Source organism: Mercenaria mercenaria, unplaced genomic scaffold (genome assembly GCF_021730395.1).
Source record: "Mercenaria mercenaria strain notata unplaced genomic scaffold, MADL_Memer_1 contig_3441, whole genome shotgun sequence".
Taxonomy (NCBI): domain Eukaryota; kingdom Metazoa; phylum Mollusca; class Bivalvia; order Venerida; family Veneridae; genus Mercenaria; species Mercenaria mercenaria.
This window is the reverse complement of record NW_026461579.1, coordinates 6523-31352: the sequence shown is the minus strand read 5'-3', so window position 1 is coordinate 31352 and position 24830 is coordinate 6523. Positions and strand designations below refer to the sequence as shown.

The following is a 24830-nucleotide window of genomic DNA, read 5'->3' as shown; positions in this document are numbered from 1 at the left end:
ATATAATAATGATTTTTTAAAATCTTTTTCTTATTCAAAGTACCAAATTAACAAGTAAGTTTTCCGTTGTAATACACTGCTAAAATGAAAAATTCATACATATGCAATTGTGTAGATAGTTCGGAGATTTCACATTTGAAACAAAAGTTAAATCATAATTATTGTTAAATATCATACATCAGTATTATACAGCAGTTTCATATAGATTTAAGTTTGCCCTCCACGAGAGTAAAGTTTTTCTTGATATTATCCCTTTTCCTCCATAAGCACACACGCACGCACGCCCGCACATCCCAATGTCATATATGCTGGTCGTAAATGCACTATGTTGGTTTTCCCATGGCACAGCTCAATAAGAGGTATCGCTTTGAATACTGTCCTAAAGTTACATTAACGCATAAGCATAGCTTTATACAATTCTGATGATTGAACTGCGAAATTGTTTGAAAATTGTTACATTCTGAATGTTGAAATCTCAATAAAATAAAAATAGATAAAACATAAAAATTTACACATATACAGGTACAAATCCTAGTACCTCGTAAATACGAAACTAAGACCAGCAAGTTTGAGCCGTCGGTCCCATGTACAATGTTACGATTCTTGAGTCGCTCATATAGATAATTACAACATAGAAATATACATGTTTAGCCGCTGATGAGTTGCAGCGAGTTTCCATCACAACCACTGTTTTCTGTGTTTCTTTCTTTTACCCCATCCGCTTAGCTCAGTTCTATGAATCGCTTTTCCGATCCCTGGGTAGGGAGTGACAAATTGGTAAGGTATTTGTCCGAAATAATTCGTCGTCCACCTCCGATTTTATGTGGTGAAGTTGAAAGTCACTTGTTGAGGAACACTGGTTAGGTTAACCGCCTGTCGTAACAGAAAACAGCGCTAAACCTAAAACAAACAGTTTTCTTATTTTTTTATTTTATGGAATATTTATCATTTTTAGCAGAGTATGTACTCGTACTTGTTATGTCTGATAGGTCTTTAAGATTAGGAAAAATATTATATATGGACTATGTTTCTATTATGTGTCTATGAATACAAGGATAACCTTTCTTTAAACACATCTCTGGAGAGCTAAAACCTCTTTGTAAAGGATGATGTTTCTATCTAGCGTTGTTAATAAATAAACCTTTTCAGAGCAACAGCCTCCGTACAATGAATATAAATTCTGTTTCCCCGTGGCTGTACTTTATTTGAAATCGGGGTGTCTAACTACCCTCAAAACAATCGAAATATTTCCATAACGTAAAATTTATAATAAAGTTAAATACATTTGTGATGTTTATTCCAACGATATTAGGGCTTTTATTTTTTCTTATTATTTTTGTAAATGTTTGCAATGTCGTGTGTATCAATTATGTATAATCATGATCTTAAGAGGAAATTCAAGAAATCCTTGCAAAGTTGTAAAGGACTCTGTTGACTAAACTCTTCTTAAAATAGGTTAAATATTGATCACGTACTTGTATCTGGGGTAGGGGTAGAGTAATATAATTCAGCGTAATAATTTCGCCCACGGTAACCGAGTTTGAAAGCCTATTTTGATCTAAAAGTAAAGTTTATCTTAAATTCTAACACGACCAGCAAATAACCTACATACATATCTCGGGTTATTCTGCAATATACCACTCGCGTGCAATGACGTCATCCGATCCAGGTGCGTAGCGCGGTCATAAAGTAGTTACTATTTATTTCTAACTCTATTGATACTAGTATGTCGTGTTAGAATCGAAATAATAAGTTCCCAAGTGTGATTTATCATGATTTATCGTTCTTATGCGAAACACTACAGCCTTCGTAATATATTCTTACGCATAAGAACTCAAAACTCGTGTTATTCTACGATAAACCACGTTTGGGAACTTATTATTTCTTAAATGAAGATATACAGAAACAAATACTCATTGCAATTAAATAAGTTTTCATCATCATATTACTTTTTAGTCAAATCATATTGTTTGGGTTTTACATTAGACAAGATTAAAGCATATTTTTTATTCAAAACTCAACGTCATATTTGTCGCTCTGACGTAACTTTAACGTAAATATCGGGTCTAAGGTTAAGTGATCACCACAAATCATATACCATTTAAAATACAGATATTTGTTGACTGAACAGAACGATTTACGAAAACAGTCCGACGGACGAGAAATCACGGTTCATCAAAAATGGACGTCTAAAGTTTGCGGAGAAAATAGTTACAGAAATATCAAAAATGTAAAATACGCATTTTATGAGGAATACGCTGGATTTTAAATTAAACAAAATGTCGAAACGGAACCCAATAACTTCTGGATTTAGACGCATTCCTTCTTACCTATAGTAAATTGTGTCCACTTGACGCATTTATAGATACCAAACGCTTCGGATTTTTTTTTGCACCAGTGGCACGTTATATAATATGTTGAAATGTACTAAGATTTCACTTTTTAATACGTTTTCATCATTGTTTATATATAAACGTCTTGCCATGGAACAAAATGTTTGTTTTTGTTTTGTATAAAGTTCTTTAAGAACCAGTAAAACACTAAATGGTGCAGCTGACAAGCTAAATACAATGGCTAAATCATGATGTATCAAACGTATCCGCAGACGTCGAATTATGGTACTAAATTTACGCATGGGGTGGGGGAAATAATATCACATGTACCGAAAAAAAACTAAGTCAGTGACCCCCCAGTTTTATTTGTCTGTTGGACTCTGTACACATTTTAAACACCGTTTACTGAAAAAAAAATCAAAAATTTAATTCAGGGATTTTGTAATATGCAGATTTAAAGCCGAAAAATGCTGCGAAACTGAACGTCAAATTTTAGTCAAAAACGGCGATTTTCTTTCCATTTCTCAAATATTTGTCGGTGTAAAACAATGATTTTTACATCACCATAAAGGAAAAACTAATTCTCGTCGAATAATGTATAACCTAAGAAAATGTGTTGGCTGCTGCAGTTGCAGTACCCGTAAAAGTTTCCAAGAATACGCGGCAACGTCAGTTTCAAAAACGGGCTTTGGTGGTCAACTTTGACGTCTCGTGTACAAAAACTGGTTGGCTCTATTGGTATAAAATTAACTGCATCTTGTTTGAAATATGGTCAATTTTACACATGCAAAATTTCAAGACGCTACTCGAAAGTTCGGAAAGTGTCGCGTTCTACCTTAAAAGGAATCGTATGCCCACAATTCATTTTTTACTACGCAGCATATTTATAAACACAAAATAAAGGTGTTTGCTTATATATGCATTATTGTGAACAAAGTACACTTGATAAATGTGTACCAATCCTAGGTATGAGTTTGATTACCACAAATAACTGAAGTGTTTCATCAAACGACTGTTTAGTACATCACAGTGTCTGTTAGTACATGACAATTGTCTGTGGAAGTAGCTTTACATTCCCTGTTACCTTTTAAACTTAGACACGTCCTATACATACCATGAGAATCTTTATTTAACGACAAATTAATTTAGTAAAAGAAGTGCATATTATGTTTCTTAATCGTACGTATATAATACAGTAAATATATATCATGAACATTCAGGTGCCCAGATAACATATTCGACACAATATATAGTCCCTAACATATATTTTAGGTTGTTTGTGATTCAAAGGGTCTTGAAGTGGAACGCGAGTAATGTAGGGTAAAATCTTGCTGCGTCAATACATATAGTCTAGTACGATACTACAACTGTACAACAGAAATGGGGCCTCCGTGGCCGAGTGGTTAAAGTCGCTGATTTCAAATCACTTGCGCCTCATCGATGTGGGTTCGAGACTCATTCGGGGCGTTGAATTCTTCATGTGAGGAAGCAATCAAACTGGCTTACGGAAGGTCGGTGGTTCTACCCAGGTGCCCGCTCATGATGACATAATGCACGGAGGGGCACCTAGGGTCTTCCTCCACCATTAAAGCTGGAAAGTCGCCATATGACCTATCATGTGTCGGTGCGACGTTAAATCCGAAAAAAAGTACAACAGAAATACACAGTGAGGTCCGTAGTAGAAAGATATCTACACCAAAATAGTTGGAATACGGAACTGCACGGTACAAGTCAGTCACTGTCCTGTTCAAGGCAGACGCTGGTGTAGCTTGCGAATAATTTTGGACAAGCCGTTTTTATTAAAACGTTGACAAAATCAAGAGTTTCTCTGATTGACATTGATTAGTACTTTACATAGACAATTGTTTTTGATCTCATTCTAAACATAATAATACACAACAGATTGTACAATACTGCAATGTATCAGGCTGTATTAATATTTTGTTTAATAATTGCTGAACACTTTAAGCTTCTTCATTTATTTCTTTTTGCCGAATATTTCGCATGTCAGAAGAGCCGATGTCAAAAGCAGAATTTTTCGATGAAGTTTAAAACAGGCCTACAAAACTCGACCTTATTTTTGCAATGTTTCAGTTAGAATATTTCTGTCTCATTAAACCCTTTTATTTGAGTTGCCCTAGAATAAAAATGATGAGCATAGTTTTATTTTGTGTTAAATTATTGTTTACCAACAGTCTGATGTTTCTTTATCAGAATTAAAGGGATGGTGATTTGAACGCTTCGACTCATTAGATGGGTCATACCTTAAGTTCTAAGGTGTGGTCGTAAGGTCACATTTTCTTGCCCGTGATGATTTTTTCTATTAACTCATCAATCTCGCAAGATACGAGATGCCTGAAGTAATTTTGTTTCTTAAGGTTCTTAATTTGTGCCTTATCTTTATCGTAAATAGACTAAAAATTGAAGACACAAGGGTTCTCTACATTTTTAATAATTTTTATTTATAAACTAGCTTTTCCGTCGTATCTTAAGGTAAAACTAATTGTGCCTTATCTATATCGTAGGTAGACTGGAAATTGAATATATTACTTCCTTATTAATTCCTCATTTAAAAGCTAGCTTTTCCGTCCCTGTTGATTTTTAAAGTCGATATAGGAATTTTCCTTTCTGATGTTTTTTGTCTCAAAGCACCGTAATACCTGTGATATTATAATAACCCTTTCAACGTTATAGTGCATATTTTCTGACATGGCGGAGATATTTTTAGCACAGGCTGTAGCATTAAAATCAATAGGTAACTTGGTGCATATCGGATTTATTCGTACGGAATGAAACTAAATCTAATGATGTAGCCGATTACCCTAAACTAAATGATAGAATGACCCATTTATGAATTTTCTATAAATATCTCAGCCAGGTCAGAAAATATGCACTTTTTTTTTATACCTCAATACAAGTATTGAGCGATGACAATTATCTAATGTACAGCGACCGTATTGATTATTGCAGACGAAAAACTAATATCTATTTTAAAAGAATATTTGATATTTGTTTTCTCATTATATACCGCATTGAATTGTATGGAATATTCTGAAACGTAGTAAAATAAACTTAAGGAAGTTTGCTTTAAAATATACAGACATAGCGCTAGAGATGAAACAGCTCCTTACTTATGAACTATGAATACCGGCTATAACAGGTTTTAAGTGTTTAAATTCAGATGCGTAAAGAAAGGTAAGGACTTGTTCATTTTTACCTAATTATAAATATGCTGATACTTTCTAACATTTTGTAAGAAATTATACACAAAAAGAAATTATACACAAAACAGGCACGTGTTATCTTCCTTCGCCGTGCAAGAAGACTGAAAAATCAGAAAGAAATGATGAACGCAGGTAACAGCATTGCAGTTTATATATCTTGAGGCTAATAGTTGATTCATGGTATTCATTATTTGGTTCTGTCGCAGCAACACAACGGCAAACGTCGATCAACCGAAGGTCGCCCCGCTGAATGTCGCAACGTTCAGCGGAGCGTCATTCGGCAGGACGGGAGTCGCTTTGTGTGAAAACGTTTACGACAGAACGAAATAACGAAGTGGAGCACGTCAGCCACCACATTAAGATAAGGTCAATTTGAGAATGTAAGTGGAAAAGTAATTTTGACCTAGGGTGATTATATGGCATCTGACTATTAAATTTTTGTAAAATGTTGAATTTTAGAGTTAAATACTAAATTAACCAAGGAAAAAGTGAAATGATCACGATGAAATATTAATTAACAGTATAAAAACAAATAAAAGAATGATGGCCGTCTATACTTCTTGCATTTGAACAGTTGCTTTGAAATATATGAAATGATCAAAGAACATGAATGAAAACGTCTGACTTACGCCTTGGCACTTAAAAGTTATTAGAAATTCCATAATAATATTTCTTAATATTAATGATTTTAGGGGAAAAATGTTTTTCATTTTGATAAAAAAAATGCCATAGCATTCTGGTAATGTATTACTATTAGCCTTTTCTTCGAACTTACAAAAGTACTAAATTATAGGGTGACCATTTTGACTAGTACATACATACATATACAAAAATATATATGTATCTTTAATATACATGGTGTTTGGGAATACATTTTTTTTTATTTCGTAAGGTACTGTTAGATATTCCTGGTTTCTTGGAACATTCTATTGTTACATGTACCTAGGATCTGGAATGATTATTGATCATAAAAGAATAAAAAAGAATGGTAACAGGCACCCCCCCAAAAACAGAAATTGCTAACTCTTATATATATTAAATATGACCCTAAGTGACTATATGTTTCTTTATTCTTATATAGGGTGTAATGTAATTCGGAAAGTCAACAGCTGGGTCCGAAGTCGATTGTCGGGCCACGAAATGGGAAAGTGGATCTTTATAGATATATCCTGGAACGATCATAGGTCATAAAACAAAAGCAAAAATGTCCCGAAAAGCTAGGTCGTACTAAAATTTTAATAATAAAAAAATCAAATAAGTCAAACCTGTCCATAAAGAGACCAACCTTAAGAGAGTCAAAATGTGGTCTTTATTTGGAGATGGTCTTTATTCACATTTTAAAGTACATTGTAAATGTTAAAATTGGAAACAAAACATGTGGTCTTTAGTGTCAGGTGGTCTCTGTTCAGAGGTGGCTTTTAACAAAGGTTTTTAATCACTTATTGACTCACTTACGGTCTGTAGTACTGGTAGGTGGTCGGAAGGTGTTGGATAAGAGTTAGCATTTTTTGCTTTTGGGGTATATTCTCAACTGTTGACTTTCAGAATTAAGGTAGAGCCTATAATTAACCAAGTTTAATATATTTTTAAGTTTTGTTGAAATATCTTTCTGTGTATTATCTTTACCTAGATCAATCTCTATTTATGCTAATATACCCGTGCAATATATAATGGTACTAGACTAAGTATATTTAGAATTAAGTTTTCGGTATTGATTAAATAATAAGACATATGCAAACAAATCAGTTACCTATTATTATCTATAAGCTAATGAATAATTGGAAGTAACTATCAGTGACGTTCTTTACATTTAAAGGCAAAGCTATAAATCCTACAGAAGGATATATTTCTATAAAATTGTAAGTTTATTTTCTTTTCAAACATTACATCAAGTACTACTGGAGTTCGTTCTTAAGTTTTAAAATGCAATTGGATATTAATCTGTCTGTATTTAAAACAAATAAACATATTTGTGTCTATTTGATTGTTTTGTTTAATTTAACATAATATCTTTCGGAATCCGAAGAATTTTAAAATGATTGATCATAAATATCTTAGGCAAACGTTAACAGACACCAAATTACACTATGTATACGCGGAATTCTGCGGATTGTATTTGATCTATTTTATGTACAGAAGCAGAATTTTAACTGTAACTAAAGTTTAGAAATAAATTTCGGTGCACCTGAGCCACATAACTGTTTTTTAATATAAAAGGCATGGGCCTATTATCTGCTGTGTTACGTTAAACCCTTGCATTTTCAGATTTATGGAAGCTAATGTTGGATAATTCTAAGCTTTGTGATAGAAACCTTTGAAAACGAAAACAGCAGAGTTCGAAAACACAAATATAACGTTTTTTTCCTAAAATATTGTTTATTTTCCCAAGGACGTTATTTACGCCCTTAATTTTATTGTTGTAGCAATTGGTAATCTAAATAGCCACATTTTCCCCTTTTAACACGGGTTGCACGGGCTTGGTCGGGATAAAATTCAACTTTGTTAAAGTATCATATAGAGACCGAATTCAATTCCTGATTAGACATTTATCAGAATAATGATCTGGATGACATCTTAGCTAGGTTTTAAAGTCGGATGAACAACTACATAAGTCTGAAATTTAAGAACGGTCTTGTATATACGATACAGTTTATTCCATATACCGACTTTCTGAGGTCATTTGCGCATATGGGTCATGATCAGTCAATAATTAGGTCACTAAATACAACAAGAAACTTCCTGCTCACTACAAACACAATGTTTTTCTCTAACATTCAGAAAACCTCATCAGACTGTCTGTTTGCTTAGGATCTGCAACAAGGACACTAGCATTATCATATCATCTCCTTTCATAAGTACTACGTACACCGCTTTGTTTGGCACAGAGTTTCCTTTTGCAGTATCTTACAGCAGCTTTCGTATTGTATCATGCATATACAGAAAATAGTGAAACCAGCCATTTGTCCGCCGGCCAACTGAATGCCTTCCGCTTGCCTTGACTGGAATTTTAAATAAACAGCTTTTTTGGCTGCAAAGGTTTAAAAATCAGCGATCTCTGTGACCTATTCTTTGAGACCCCATCCCCTTGTATACTTTAACATGAAGTTCTGTCGTAGTATTGTAAAGTTTGTTACTGTAATTTCCTATCATTTGATATCCTCTCGAAACTGGTAAAGAAATTGCTTATATTTGGACTAAGCCCACCGTCTTTGTCATTCGCCAGCTGCTAAAAGGCAAATATATAAGATTCAGTGTAAGTTATATTTCACTGGTACTACCGGTTAGTAAGTTCATACTCTAAAAAACACGTTAGAGAAATTTGGGGAATTTTGACCGATTAAAACGTTTGCAGCATTAGATTTTATATTTTCTTTACACGAAAATTGCTGTTAGGTAACAAAGCGAATACGCCGATAATCCGGAGTATGCCGAGTATGTGTTATTGTCACAAAACTGTTCAAGTTCACGTAATGTAATCGGTGTACTTAAACTACCTAGCTATAGCTACTGCTGTTATAGAGAAGTGGTAGAGTGTCTGCCTTAGGTGTGAGAGGTCCTGGGTTTGAGTCCCATTTAGAGCTTAACAATTTTTATTAAACATTCTGCAGGGTTTTCCAAGACGGCTGCCGCTTTGTTTGTCAATGTGCGAAAGCAACGTGAATATAGGCACATGATCCACGTATAGAACCTAAACGACGAATGAAATGTTGGAGAGGTACCGCCGTTCAAACAATGGTATAAAATATCTCGAAAATTTACTGTTAGATTACCTTAAGAGGCCCATAAATCGTAATTGTTCTTTATCACCTAAGCCACAAATTCGTATGGCTTTGAGATTTTATTGGCTCTGGTTCAATGTACCGAGTAATAGGAGATACTATGGGTTTCTTGTTGACATTAAAGCATACCCTTCCCCCACAGATATTTTATGAGTGTACATTTTGTGTTTTATTTCTGTAATTTAGTGTCATATCAGCAGTTTGTTGTTATTGAAACCAGTGACAGAGTAGATATCTCCTCGTAGCTGTTGCATTATATTTTCCATTTAAAATTTTGGATTACCGTCAAACAAAATGAAATTCCTACATGAATATTAATGTTTAAGTTTGACCAGTTTATTATGACTTTTTGGATTTTAAAGTCTTCGTTTTCCTAACTGTAAAATGCATATACCGGAAAGGCTTAGAGGGATGACAACTTGTAAGGATAAGTCACCCTGATAAGCTACATGAGAACGGGTTAACTTGCATGAAACCCTTACATCCCAAGTCTGTTTATTTGAAGATGGCACTGATGTTTATATTGTTATTAATTTGATTTGATAACCCGTATCATTTCAAAAAAATACAATTTAAACAAAAAGGAGTTGGCAATAAGGTTTTACAATCTTCCACCGCTCACAAACAAAACCCAAACAAAACCACCAAAACAAAAAAAAATAAAAAAAAAATTCTGTATTTCTGCATAGTGCCAACCCACTTGAGCGTAAGCTATTTGTAAGCTATTCGAAATTATTAAATCAAATACAAGGTTACTGAAACATTATTCCTCGTCGCTTTTTGAAACGATTATCTTATTATTACTGAGCCCTATGGATTCGTTGATCATTGCAGCTTTAAAAAAACTGTTACCACTGTAAAAATGAAAACGATAAAGCTGTAAATATGCATAAAAGTAACAGCTGTATAAAAATGCAACTGAAGAAATTCCACTTGTGTGGGCCTTATTGTAATGGCTGAAAACAGAGGTACGGAAAAACAAGAATGAACAGATAGTTAATACCAAAAATACCTTGTTAGTAAAGAACGATATAGCAAATGTATATGCTGTATAGCAATTGCAAAATAAAAACAGTGAAAGATGAAATTGTGCCTCAGATCTCGTTTATAAATATGACATTCTTTGTCATGTAAACATGTCATAAACTTGTTAGTTTTTCTTGAAACTTAGCAGTTTCAAATTATTGTAAATAGTTCATGCTTGTGTAGGATTAAAACAGCATCAACAGAAATATATGTAAACGATTTAGCAACTTAATATCGGAATATTTTGATACCGCAATTGGAATGTTCTACTAATGTCTCGTTATCACCATATCAATTGTCTGGCAAAAATGTGATGATCAAGAAACCTGCTTTTGACCTTAATTCCTGTACTAATAACGAATCAAAACTGTTTCGTAATTTCAAAGTCTGGTTATTAATAAGTAGAGCTACACATACTTAAAATGTAAATGTGAATAGTGGAAAAGTACAATTTACAAATATCATTAGCTTACATATCGTTTTAGTCATATGATTTTAGATGAATACCTAACGTGCAATGATCAAATCATACATATACATGTTTTACAATACTTACACTCTTAGCTTTTTTTCTGCAATATGTGTCTGCGCATGCATCATTCGATGCTACTTATTATATAAAATGCAAACAAGTGTTTAGTTGCTCTTTTTTCAGATAAGACTGGCACCATCTAAGGTTTGTCGAGTTGTATGTGCCTGTGTTGTACTTTTCAACATAGCGATCTTATTGAATGAGCCAGAACTTACTGACTGGAACCAGGATGACCCTATAGACCTGGAAAATGAAGACATAGCAGATTCAGAAAGAGATGGCAGCACTGTTTGAAATTTTATTGTTCATCAAGTTTTTCCATATAACTCAGAAAAATAAATAGAAATTCAGCTGTCAAATTATAAAGACGCTGTAATGAACCTAGTATCAGAATATTATTGTTCGCTTATCAAATTTAGAAGTTCTCTTTAGCTCATTCATCTTGCTTTCAACCGCTTCCAAAATCCTGAGCTTCACTTTAAATAACTCCTTCTCTAATCCCTGTTCAACCATTCCCTAAAAATATCATATTTGATAGTCCACCAAGACATCATTCCTACTTCTCTTAACGCGTCTGGTACAAGGCCTATAACGATAAATTGCGTTTATTATAAATGCAAAATATTTCAAATATTGATTCAACACAACATTTATTGTTGTTTTGTTTTTTTTTTGTCATAATTAAGGAAGACAACTGTAGAACATTGGGGTAGTATTTATAATGCCTATAATATAACCAAATATTTTATGTTACATATCCAACACAGTCCTGACTTACTACTTGCAATAGGAGTTTGCATTTTACATTTAAATATCCATGCAATTTATGCTGAATTCACACTAATATTTTATTTTATATAGTGCAGACCAGATAAGCATTAACAAAATCACAAGGCTTCAGAAGACCAAACTTAATGAAAGGATTTCAGTTTTGGCCCATTTGCACATACATCTATATTGTACTAAAAGAAATTTGTTTTTAAATCTGGGGTTTTAACATATTTGCACTAGACTAAGATGCTATTGTCTTAAATAATCATACAATTTTGATTCAGAAATGATAACTCTATGGCTTAAATCTATTATGATTTTTGCAGATAAAATAAAATGTGTAAGTCATTTATTACACAGTTATATTTTAAGATTAAGGAGAGGCATATTGCTTCATTTATCCAGAGATATTTCTATTTATCATTTACATCAACAGCTGTAACTTCTTTCATATGTGATATCATTATGACATTTTGCAATTATGATATGTACCTGGTGTCTGTGTTAACCACTATATGTTACTTGAATTTCATGTAGTAGAAACAGTTAAGCATCAGTTCATCTACTAACTCTTTCTGAATTTATGCCACAGTCTTTGAACCTTCATGAGATTCTACATGCAGTGTGACAGGAGCAGGAGACTGTATATTAATAGAACTGACATCAGATTCCGTGTTTAGTTACGGATCTGAATCTTGACTGAAATGTAATGGATGAATATGTATAATTACGAACAAAGATCACCATGATTAAATAATTTCACACAAGTAGTCTTAGCACTGCTCATGGTTTTTGCAATACTGTCAGATAATATAAAATATTCAATTATATGTCTAGCACCATTCATAATATCAGTATTTTTAGAAAGATGACTTGGGAGCATATACGTAAGTTTAAGTAATAGAAAAAGCATTGAAACTCGAGGGTGAACGATCTGTACTAAGGGGGGAGGGGGTGCTCATTATGTACTGTAATGCAAAGGTCAACCAATGGGGTCAAGTTGCGTCTATTATTATCAAGTTTCGCGTTTGGAAAGTAGAAAAACATACATTGATTTCCCAAACGGGAAGTTCACCCTTCTGATGTTTATTACATGGCAGAACGAAAAAACTATATTACATTTTTCTTCAAGCTCAAGTTTTGACCATTCAATAGCTATAAACTATGGACAAGCATTTTGTATCAGTAGATAAGAAATACCTAATTTGAAAATTCCTATTAGCAACGTGAACTGAAACTGAATAATTTGATTAAACTTCTATTTTTATACAATGATATATTCTATTGTGTTATACATAATAATACTTATTATTATCAAACCAATATTGATAATGATGATTATAACAATAACAGCCTTATTGTAACTTAATGTAAACGTTACTGTCAGGTTAGACTAGCTCCTAGACTACGATATAATTTTTTTTTACATTTTTATGATTAAATGTAGTGAACCGAGCCAAACTATATTCTATGTCCAATTAAAACAAACATCCCTAAAATAGACTGGCTTTTGTCTCTATGAAATTAAATTCGTCAAAAAAGGAAAAATGTAGAAATATATTATTATCAAACTAATGGCTAGTCGACTGTCAAGTCAAAACGCAAATATTCTTTTGAAATAAAGATATACAGTTCAAATGATCTTTTTGAGCTGTATTCACATTTAAAGCTTTTAAATCACATTTTCCAGGTTTTAAAGGTGCCATATGCATCAGTCCTTAGAAACTGACTTACCCTTTTGAAAAATGTCTGACACAAATAAGATGAAAAGTAAACAGTACAGGAACTGGGTGAAAGGAACCCTCGGTTTGTCCTATCTACAAGAAGGTCTCTATCCATTTGTTGACCATGTTGTTCAAGCGGAACATAGCAGAATCGTTCAAAATCTGACGCCATGTACACATTGTGCTATAGAAAACATTCTACCAGCTCATGCAAGTGGAAAAGTGTGCCTTCAAATGAATAAAACAAAGTGTAACTGTAAAAAGAGGACAAACAAGAACTGCGTCACTTGTAGCAAGATATACGACGATATTGTATTACAGCACCGTTTCAGAGAACCACATTGGGTGACCGATTGTTCTACATGGTACATAGACCATTGGCAGTTTGCAAAATGTTTCTTAACAACCACAACCAAAGGATCGAATCACACTGATGCCGAAACGGATGTATTTGGGTTACTCAGCATTATAATAAATGGCAAGTTCTTTCAGAAAGAACTTCAGTGCATGATTGATCCACCAAGTGATATCTTTAGTCAGGTAGGATTATATATATCAGATGTTTATCCGTTATTTTACATCAGTTGCATAATCAAACACAATCAAGCTTGGTTAATACTTTCCACTTTTTAACAGTTAAGGAACTAGTGACCGCAGTATTTTGCCGAGGAAGTGTACAGTGAGCAATAAGTTCGCATTTAGATAAACAGGAAAGAGAAAATATCATCCATATAATAATTTCTTTCGTGTAACCAACTAGACATGTATAACATACGCAATACAACACTTTATTAATAATTAAAGAAATGTTTATGAAGTAAAACGATATCACGTTTCTTCACCAATATATCACTTCTAACATGATTTGTCGATAAAAATGTATATCAACATTGTATATTGTCAAAAGTATCAGTCTATACATTTAATTGCAGTTAACTTGACAGCGTTATCTTGCAAAGGAAAGGATAAAACAATTCACTGAATCATACTTCCATTAAAATATTAAATACAGTAAACCTTTCAATGAATCATACATAAAGGATATTACGCGAGTGCCTTTTCACATTGAATATATTAAATGAGTTGAATAAAATGTTTGTTCTATGAGATTAAGAATTCATTGTCAATAGCCACAAATGTTATATTTTTAGCTCGACTATTCGTAGAATAAGTAGAGCTATCACACTCAACATGGCGTTGGCTTTCGTACCAGTCCGATTTGTGACAAAGTCTTTTGAGATTAGGCAAGACTTGTTTACCATCACCATGTCCAGTTTTAGGCAAGAGTACATATCTCCATCAATTTTGGCTGAATTATGGCCACTTTTTGGTTAAGTTTTTCGTACCAGTTCACATTTTAACAATATAAAAGACACCGAAGTGTAATGTAATCACACAACCAAAGCAGGTTAAGTTTGACTATTTTTATTAAAAGACCGACGTTTCGGCTTCTACAGAGTCTTCTTCAGGGTACAGATATCATATACAATATTTCTAAAGACTAAAAATCTGGTATTTTAGTCAACGTGACCATTAGCTAAAAATAGAATTCGGTGATTTTCTAAAATAAAGTAGAAATTTATGTACAATTGTATATATCATGGAAATAAAATGGTTATAAGTAAATGCAAGTGTTTTGGCTACTTGAGTTTGTTTAGAGTAGAGTACATAAGATGTTTTCTTAGTTTTGTGATTGTTTACATTTTGTGTAAAGTGTTTGACATATGGCTTTGAAACTTTTATCACTCATTTATTACAACAGTTTCTATCTGTAAGCAAGAGAACATAACTTTGTCAACTATTTTTGCGGAATTATAGCCCTCTTTGCACTTGGAAATTGGTAAATTTTTGTACAAGTCCATATTTTGTCATGCCTATTTCACATGTGACTTTGAAAGTTTGAACAATTGTTTTTCATCATGATTTGTATTTGTAGGCAAGAATACATACCTCTGTCCACTATTTTGGCTGAATTATGGCCCTTTTTCGACTAGAAAATTGATTCAGTTTTCGTACAAGTCCATGTTTTGTCAAAGATATTTGACTTGTGTCTTGGAACCATCATAATTATTCCCATCTGTAGGCAAGAGTACATAATTCTGTCAACTATTTTGGCTAAATTATGGCACTTTCTTGACTTTAAAGTCAGTTAGGTTTTCCGTACCAGTCTGTGTTTCTTCCTAACCTGCTTGTCATATGGCTTTGAAACATTGTGAACACACACCTGTTTACCTTCATAGTCTACTTACCTAGGACAATGACTTAAGCTCAATTATGGCCCTTGTTTGGAAAAAGAGAAAAGTGTCGCATCCATTCGATATTTTGTCTATTAACTGTTTGATATATGGCATTGAAACTTTGAACACTTGCTTACCAACATGGTCACACTTTGCCATAAAGTGCAAGACTAATCCAGATCCACAAAAGTGGGTACATTGTTTGTCTTATCTTATCCTTTCCTTTTGTCTGAAAATCTCGGGTAATATTTTGACCCTATATTTCTGTCAATGCTTCGAATAGTCGAGCGCGCTGTTAACAGAGAGCTCTTGTTTCGTCACTTGTTAGCATTCATGCCGAAAAATCAAACTTCTTATGTCTTGATATATTATAATCAAACTAAGTCAATTTGACAACGTATTCTGTACTTTAAACGGCGTCTACGTCAAAGCTTTATTACACCAGTGTATTATCACTTTTAGCTTTATTTTACTCCCGCAATATCAAACATGTGATAATTATCATTTCTTTAACAGATTGACTGAGATACAGTTGACGGAAATACCTTGTAACTGACTGATGAATTTGCGGTGCGATGCTCATAATAAAACTGACTTATTTTCAATCACTGCCGTATTTAATCTTCAGTTTTAACATTGTTTAAGTTTTTGTCAGGATAAATAGCGGTTCAGGTACAGGGAACATACTGACGTCAGATATCCGCATGACGTCCGCTTGATTACTACATGCATGAATAAAGTTTAGCCTAGTTCATCATTAATGAGAGTGAATAAAAAGAAACAAGGCAGATTGTACTTTATCCCCTGATTTACCACTGCCAATCGTACTGATGCACTAGTGTAAATCAGACCATAAACAACACAACCCTGACAATTTGATCTTGCAATGTAAATATTTTGATGGATGAAAATATAAAAATGCCTAAAAATCAATCAGTACCAGTATCATGTCTTGAGATAAATAAGGACATTTACTGCCCTTTTACAGGTACGACAGGTGCGAAATGAAATACTCCACAACTCTACTCTAGAATTGAAAGATTATAAAGTAACTAGATATTTGCAGTCTATGATAGCAGTTTTAGAAGACAAGAAAGTACTAATCAGTGATCCAGCCGCACAAGCAGCAGCAAAAAAGCTAAAAGAGGTTTGTTGCAAAAATTCACGGTAAATTTACTGAGCAAACAAGTTGTTATTCATTATTTTTATTGAAAAAAGAAATGCATTCCGAATAATTCAAACATCTTTTGATCATTTCTTGTTAGATAACTAAAACAAGTGAATAGTTCATTCGTAACCATTAAGTAGAGTCAATCTTATAAATCTTAAACTACTAGATTATCTAAAATTTATTATTGATATTCTGTTATGGATCACAACATAAATTAAGTTGTAGTGTCTGGAAAATGCATTTCTAGGCATACGCCTGGTAATTCGCATATTTCTAAGTGCTTTCACCTGGACCCACAGGGGCTCTAGCGCCCCCACCCCACCCCCCACCCCAGTCATAATTTTCAGTTTTATTTTCAGAATTTTTAACTTTCAACCATGTAGATAGGATATCATAACACTTGACTCAATGTATAAAAGCATGTTTATGGAACGCTATCGCTGTCTTTTGTAATGTTTTTATATTCGATTTTATTATACAGAGTTCTTATATATATTAGAGGGCCAACAGCCTGCTTCAGAATCTAGTTTTACCGTAACGCAATTATAATATTTTCACACCAGGTGAGTGATTTAAAAAGTTCCACCGGAAGCTAACAAGGCGCCGCAAGCCGACAGGAAGTATTTGCAAACTTATTTCATAAACAAGATTTAGCTTAGATAAAGGTTTCTTCTAGCGTATACGCAAAATTCTGTCTTTTAAGAAAGTCTGTTTTTAGCCTAATGTTACACATGTGTAATATGGCAGTGATGAAAATTTGTTTGGTTTGACAGATGTTTTACACGTGCATTTTATTTATGACAGTAGTTCTTAGTTGCTATTTATAATTGTACCATAAGTCAGTCAAGTGCTTATGTAGCATAGGGTTACAATTTATACAGAATAGCGCCCGTTGTGAAGGTACATGATTTCTAAAAAGGTGGACTTTTACTTTATACAGCAAAATTCGTCTTTAGATTGAAATCCTTCTGATTCCCTTCCTGGGTGTTTTCGACACGCAATTAACACATGTGCATTAAGGAAACACATAAAAAGACCAGAAATATTCAATGAAAGGAAGTATTTGCAAACTTGTTCTTCAACATTTGCCATATTATGTATTTGCATCTTTATAGCTAGCTCGAAGAGCAGCCCCAAACGGCCTGCCCAAGTATCGAGCTTTACGGTAACGCAAGTATACGTTCACACTTGGTGATTGTTTTTCAAAAGTTTCGCCAGAAGCTAACAATACACCCATAGCGGACAAGAAGTAGTTATTTATGTCCGCAGTGAATTTAGAACTTCATCCGATTGTTGAAAATTATTTATCAGAAAAAAAATGTTTTCCAGTTAGTTTTTAAAATAATTATTTTCTTCTAAATATAAAACATTAGACAGAAATCTGAAATATTCGCATAAATAAGCCTATAGCCAGTACAGAACGAGGCGAATAGGAAATGACGTCACCATGACTTCGGTTTCCCCTAAAACTTGCAAAGTATTATTAACGCTGTAACTGGTGAGATGACACTAAATGTACAATATTCACAGTGATTAGGTTCACTCAAGTTTGAGTAGTAAATAGTTTCATTGTAATATACATTTTTAGAGTTAAACGTGATTTCTTCGAGCTCGCTCTGAGGCTTTGCCTTATTTCACACTGACGACCTCGAGAATCAAGCTTTACGGTAACGCAAGTGTTCTTTCACACTTGGTAGTGGATTTTTAAAAGTTACGCCGAAGGCTAAAAAGGCGTCTATATCGAAAAGGCGTTTTTCTCTTGACTGAATATAAAACTTCATTCAGTTGGTGAAACTATCTTTCAATCCATGACGTCACAATCGGACAACAATATGGCAGACATGTCAATGCTTAGAATAATCGGGGGAGCCGCACCCAACATTCCAAATAACAAAAGAAGTAGGTAATTCCCATGATGTCAATGCCGCACCCGTAGCAGTCCCAATATCGAAAGAAGGTAGGTGAGTCAATTGAAGCTTCCCTTGACGTCACCTGGCGCACCCTTAACGTTCCGTTACCATCCAGTTTCTCTATTGTTAGCACAAGACAATAGAGGATCTTCTATATCGGTGTTCTTTTAACTATTAACGTAATTATATTATTCATTTTCATTTCTTAATCAATGTTCAGTGCGATATTTGTCTCAAAGTGTTTGGAGGACGGATTAATTTAACCGGCCGAGGAGATGAGCACATGCGACGTTTGTGGGATAATTTTCAGCAAACGAAATAACATGATACGTCATAAAAAGTCGATGCACGACGATGAAAGCGATAAATCGGTCAATACAGAGGAAATGGACGTCTCAGATGATGAGAGCGATAATGAATTCTCAAACACAAATGACTATAGAGAGGATGATGATGATACCTCCTCCGATGAAACAGAACATCCGTGGCGTATCATTATAAGCCTAACGTTTGAAATGTGGCAACCGAAATACATTGAAAGAGTTCAAAGCTATATGGAAGAGGAAGGTTTCAGGACAGATACCGCTAGGAATCGCGATTTCCGCGCCATGAGAGACAAATATAGGAAAACGATAGCGAAAACCTTTGGTAACGCTATGCTATGGTACCGTGCTCTTAAAGAAGATCTTTTTATAGAGTCATTAAGGACACGGCATCTGGTCTGGAGTTGATGGATGGATACCCTATTGAGGATGCTTGGAAGTACGCGATAAGCAAAAGGAAGTACCTGTTTGAAAATGTTCTAAAGTATACGAACCCCAAGAATTCTCAGAAACAGCACCAGTTCGACATGATGGAGCTGAAATTTGAGCTGGAAGAGTGTTATAGATAGACGCCGAGAGACCGGTGCAGAGGGTCGAGGGTTGAGCAGAAAGCGAACTGTTCAGGTTAAAAAATCAGCCAAGAATATGTATTATCGGAAAACGTTATTAAAGTGGCCGATAAAAACAAGATAATTAAACTGTGAACATGACTTTGTTTTATCTGGCGATAACTATTATAAAATGAGGAGGAGGTGATTTCTTGCTATGTCTACAAGAAAATAAATAAAATTGACTATAATATGCAAACAATGTTGTTGTTGTTGTTGTTTTTTTTTTTCTTTTTTTAATTTTAATGTAGTAGGTAGTTTATCATATTTTTTATCTCTCCATACCATGGTATTTGATAAAGACGCTTGTCATAAAATTACAGGTAATTAAATCGGATAGTGCGTGCGTGGCTATATTAAAATTAATGATTACCTGCTACACGGAATATAGCGTTAAGAAACAAAAAAAAAAGAATTTTATAGGAGTAAAAAAAATCATACGAGTTTATTTGATCGTTAAATTGTCTGTTTTTAGGCTTAAAGCACAAGATGTAACTGATTTGGATTGTTATCTCGTTGAAAGGTTATCTTACTAGAGATTGAAAACTTCGTCATCTGATCTGTGTTGATATACCTTTTCATTTGATCCTAGTGTATTGTTATATCAATTGATTAGTTAATGGAATAAATTTGTTTACATTTGATATAGTTTTAATATAAACTGGTACTGGGAGCGGTTTACGGTTATTGAGTTTAGAAATCTATTATGTTAGAACAATAGAAGATTGGTTAAGAAATGAAGATGAATAATATAACTACGTTAATAGTAAAAGAACCCCGTTATAACAGATCGTCTATTGTCTAATGCTGAAAATAGAGAAGCTGGGTGGTAACGGAATGGGAATTACCTACTCTCTTTTGTTATTTGGAATGTTGGGTGCGACTCCCCGTTTTTTCTAAGGCATTGACCTGTGCGCCATATTGTTGCCCGATGGTGACGTCATGGGTTTTTCCGCGTAAGCCACGCTCCAACGCGACGACTCACTGTTACGTCATAGGGTCATGTGACCGTGCCAGCCGTGCAACCGTTCAGTGCACGGGTTAATACTTTATATGAATTATTGTTCCTATCTGCTTGCTGTTAATAACTTGCATTTCACAATGACTTTAAGACGCCTGATCACACATTGGCAAATGTATACGCAGGTTACACTATATTTTTTAAGTTCCTTTTTTATTTTGTATAAACAATGAAATATTGAGACCTAATTTTCAGTACTTTGGAGCATTTTATAAAAACCATATATAGTCATTATGTATAACATGTCTTCTTTGCAAAAATAAAAGAACTGAGATGTTATGTTACAGATAAGGAATATGATCTGTTTTGAAAAACATCACCCTCTGAAAATCTTCCAATGAAAATTGCCGGTTAGCAATAACGCGTTTGTAGACATTTTCTCAGTGAAAAACACTAAAACCTGGAAATTCACAATGAGAATGTTCTATATCTTTTTTCAATACACTAAGCAATAAAACTTAGCCACACATACAAATGCCAGATCCTCATACCACACATTAAACCAGATTTCATCAATAGCATGGAACTACATTTTGGTTTTTCATCGGATACAGGAACGTGAAAATTACAAAAGCAGTGCATATTCCGAGTCATTTCATATCCTGCTGAAAAAGGAATAACGTATTTCTGTAGTATATCATATAAAGACATGATATTTAATCGATTGAGATAAAATACATGCCTAGGAAAAGGCATATCCCCTCGTTTTGCCGACTTTTCAGTCCAGTGCCGCAGGCATCTCGATGGTGCCGCAGACACCGTGAGAGGCACAGTCATCTTGAATACTATTGTAGTCAGTAGTACGTGTAATTTCGACCTTCTAACATGTATTGAAGTACAAAAATATCAAACACAATGTTGTTCTTCCAGTTAATTTAGTAGTAAGACAAATCTTCTCAATCCGAACTTTGTAATATAAATTGCTATTTTAAGAAGTTTGCAATATTTTTTCTCGCTGTTTGTGAGAATGGAGCCAGGGAAAATCACGTCATTTTGTTCCGATTTGGGATTCATTTTCTCCCGTAAAATAGCAATATTCAATTACTAAACATCCCATGTGTAACAATTATTGACGCTTATAGTCAAGGTATAAGCAAGGTATGGAAACCAGCAATGGAGCACAAAACTGTCATAACTTTTGTCATTTTTCAACCAATTTTAATGTTTTTGTTTCAGCATCGAGTTTTTTTTTTCTTTACAATTTGGGCATACTGTTTTTATTACCGCGAGCTGAATTTCACCCCACCCCCCTCCCCACCCTACCCCTTCCAAAAAAATAAATAAATAAATGGTGAGATTCGAAGTTTTGGCGTTCCGAAAAAAAGGAACGCAATAAGACAAAAAAAACTATAAAAACATGAAATTTCTCTTGCTTATGTCGCGCCATGTTTGTCTGTAACAGTATATAAGCACAAATTTCACTGTTAAGTCAAGACATTTACATACGAAGGAAGAATATTTAAAACGATACTGTTCCCAATTTTTGTGCAGAAAAGAACCAATGAAAAAAATTTCCAAAATGAGGCTTGACTTGTTCTAATTATTTTTGAAATTCTACAAAAATATTAACGTATTTTACTCACTCTTTGTCGTTCAACTATGATTTAGGTCTGTGCACTGACTATACACATACAGTTTTCGTCTGATCATAAGGAGAAATGATTTTCTTTTACCTTCTAATATACACTGAATGCATGTACAACCATCTGAAAATATAATATGAACAAGATATTTAACTATCGATAACTTCATTGCTTTTTTTTCCACACAAAACTTGGGAACGGTATCGTTTTAAGGGAAGTTTCATGTTTTCTTTTCTTCGGAAAGCCAACACAGTGATTTTTCGCCTTTTTTTCGGGGGTTGGAGGGAGTGAGGGGGGGGGGCGGATTTCAGCTCATCGCTTATCAAAACCGTACGCCCAAACTGTAAAGAAAAAAATAACAAAACTTGACAAAAACATCAAAACTGGTTGAAAAAATGACAAAAGTTATGACAGTTCTTGTGCTCAAATGCTAGTCTTCATACCTTGCTTTGAACTAAGCATCAATAATTGTTACAAATGAGAATGTTTGGTAATTGCATATTGCTTTTTTTTTTTAGGAGAAAATAGAATACATGTAAGAAGGTCGAAATTACACGTACTACTGACTACAATAGTATTCAAGATGACTGCGCCTCTCACGATGTCTGCGGCACCATCGAGATGACTGAAAGTCGGCAGAACGAGGGGATATGCTTTTTCCTAGGCATGTGTTTTATCTCAATCGATTAGATATCATGTCTTTATATGATATACTACAGAAATACGTTATTCCTTTTTCAGCAGGATATGAAATGACTCGGAATATGCACTGCTTTTGTAATTTTCACGTTCCTGTATCCGATGAAAAACACGCGCAAAATAACAATATTACATATTTGTTCACAAACTGGGCATGGTTTTCTCGGCAAGACACAACTACATCCCGCTGCATTCCCCGATTTCTAAAACGTTTTTACTGTAAACAGACAATAACCAAAAACGTTCAATTTTACTCACCTGCTCGTTATTTTTGTAAACATCCTGCGCAATGCCTGCACCGCCGGAAGTGCGATGCCTTCATTTCAGTGCGGCACATTTTGTGCCGCAGGCAACGTTTCATAGCCGTGATTTTGTGAGAGAAAAATACATGTTTTATCAATAAAAAATCAGTGCCGAACTACGGGTAACCGAATTCAACGGAGAAAAATGTACAGAGAAGTGAAGGTCAGGTCAGCAGGTATTTGTCATGCAGTTGTTTGATAGTTCATGATTAGTTGTTCTATCCTGAGTAGGTGGTTTCTAAAGTTAAACTGTTAGAAAAGGCCAAAGGCCGGAAACATTACAATGTTGGCCTGTGGAATTTTAATTAGTTCCCCCTGACCTTGTGTTCATGTATTTTGACGGCATACGGGTGAAGAACATATTCATAACTTGCTTAACTACTGATGCTGGTCTGTTCTGGCATATATTAGAAGTAATTATAAACAAATTACGGTTGTTACTGTCGCAACATAGGTCAAACTAGAGTATATGCTGTGTACACGAACATATTTCATTTTGATGCTACTGATTTTGAAATTGTTTTCAGAGTATAGTCACATGTTCGTTACAAATTCAATCACGTCTTTATTCAATACAGATTCAATCCCGTCTTTAGTCTAAATAAATTCAATCATGTCTTTTTTCTGTGAATATATCTATGTAGTTAATGTATGAAAACTGTTGAGGTCGGTCATAAAATATTGTAAACCTATTAGCTTACTCCAAATATTTAAAATACTGGGCGACTGGTTAGTTATTCTGGTCATTGTATTGGGTCATCACACAGAGCATTCTGTATGTATACAGAAACTTTATGATTTACACATACATTTGAAATATTTCAGTGTTCAAGTTTTGGAAATAATTTTGACGATTTATCTTCATAGGCAAGGTTAAGAAATCATTTCAAAATATCGTCTGATTCAATTTTACAGATTCTCTATGACGACTTTATCGTAACCATAACTGAAGAAGCCAAAGCAATTCAAACTGCATTGAATGCTATCAGAGTGGCTAAAGAACAGTCTGAGGAGATTATAAGAAAACTTGAAAACAATAGTCGTATATCTTCACAGCAGCAAATGTTGGAATCTACTACACATATATATGATGCAAATGAAGGAACAATAGAACAATTGTTTGAAACATATGAACCGGAAATTAAAAAAAAAGAACTTAAAAATGAAGACAATGAAAATGTATGTATTTACGTTTTACAATTACCTACTATATGAATATTTTATCATGTGGATACTTAACAGGACTGGCCTCCAGATCGTTCGCCAAAAAACAAACATTTATAGATATCTGGAAATAAATGCTATATTTCTTAAGAAGGCTTAAAACTTAATTACTGACAAAATCTATGTTACGGACACACATGAGAATTTGCTGTTTTAGCTACTTTTTACGATAAAAATCGAAAAGCGTTTGTAACGCTTTACTCCAGGTTAACTGTCTCGATTATAAATATCTATATTTTGAAGACATAATTCACTAATTTTTGTTATAGCTCTATTGGTTACGACAACGGGAAATCTGCTTACTGTCGCGGCGGTTCAGGGTTCTATTCCCAACGCGGTCATCTTTCTTTTTGATTTGGAATT

At 34.0% G+C, this 24830-nt stretch overlaps 1 long non-coding RNA gene across 1 annotated transcript; it reads left to right on the top strand.

Annotated features, from left to right (window-relative positions):
• The first annotated feature begins 5251 nt into the window (after nt 1-5251).
• LOC128553060 (uncharacterized) lies at nt 5252-12848 on the top strand. The gene is made up of 3 exons (XR_008369241.1): nt 5252-5528; nt 9166-9292; nt 11018-12848. It is a non-coding gene; the product is annotated as an uncharacterized LOC128553060 (long non-coding RNA).
• The last annotated feature ends 11982 nt before the right edge of the window (nt 12849-24830 follow it).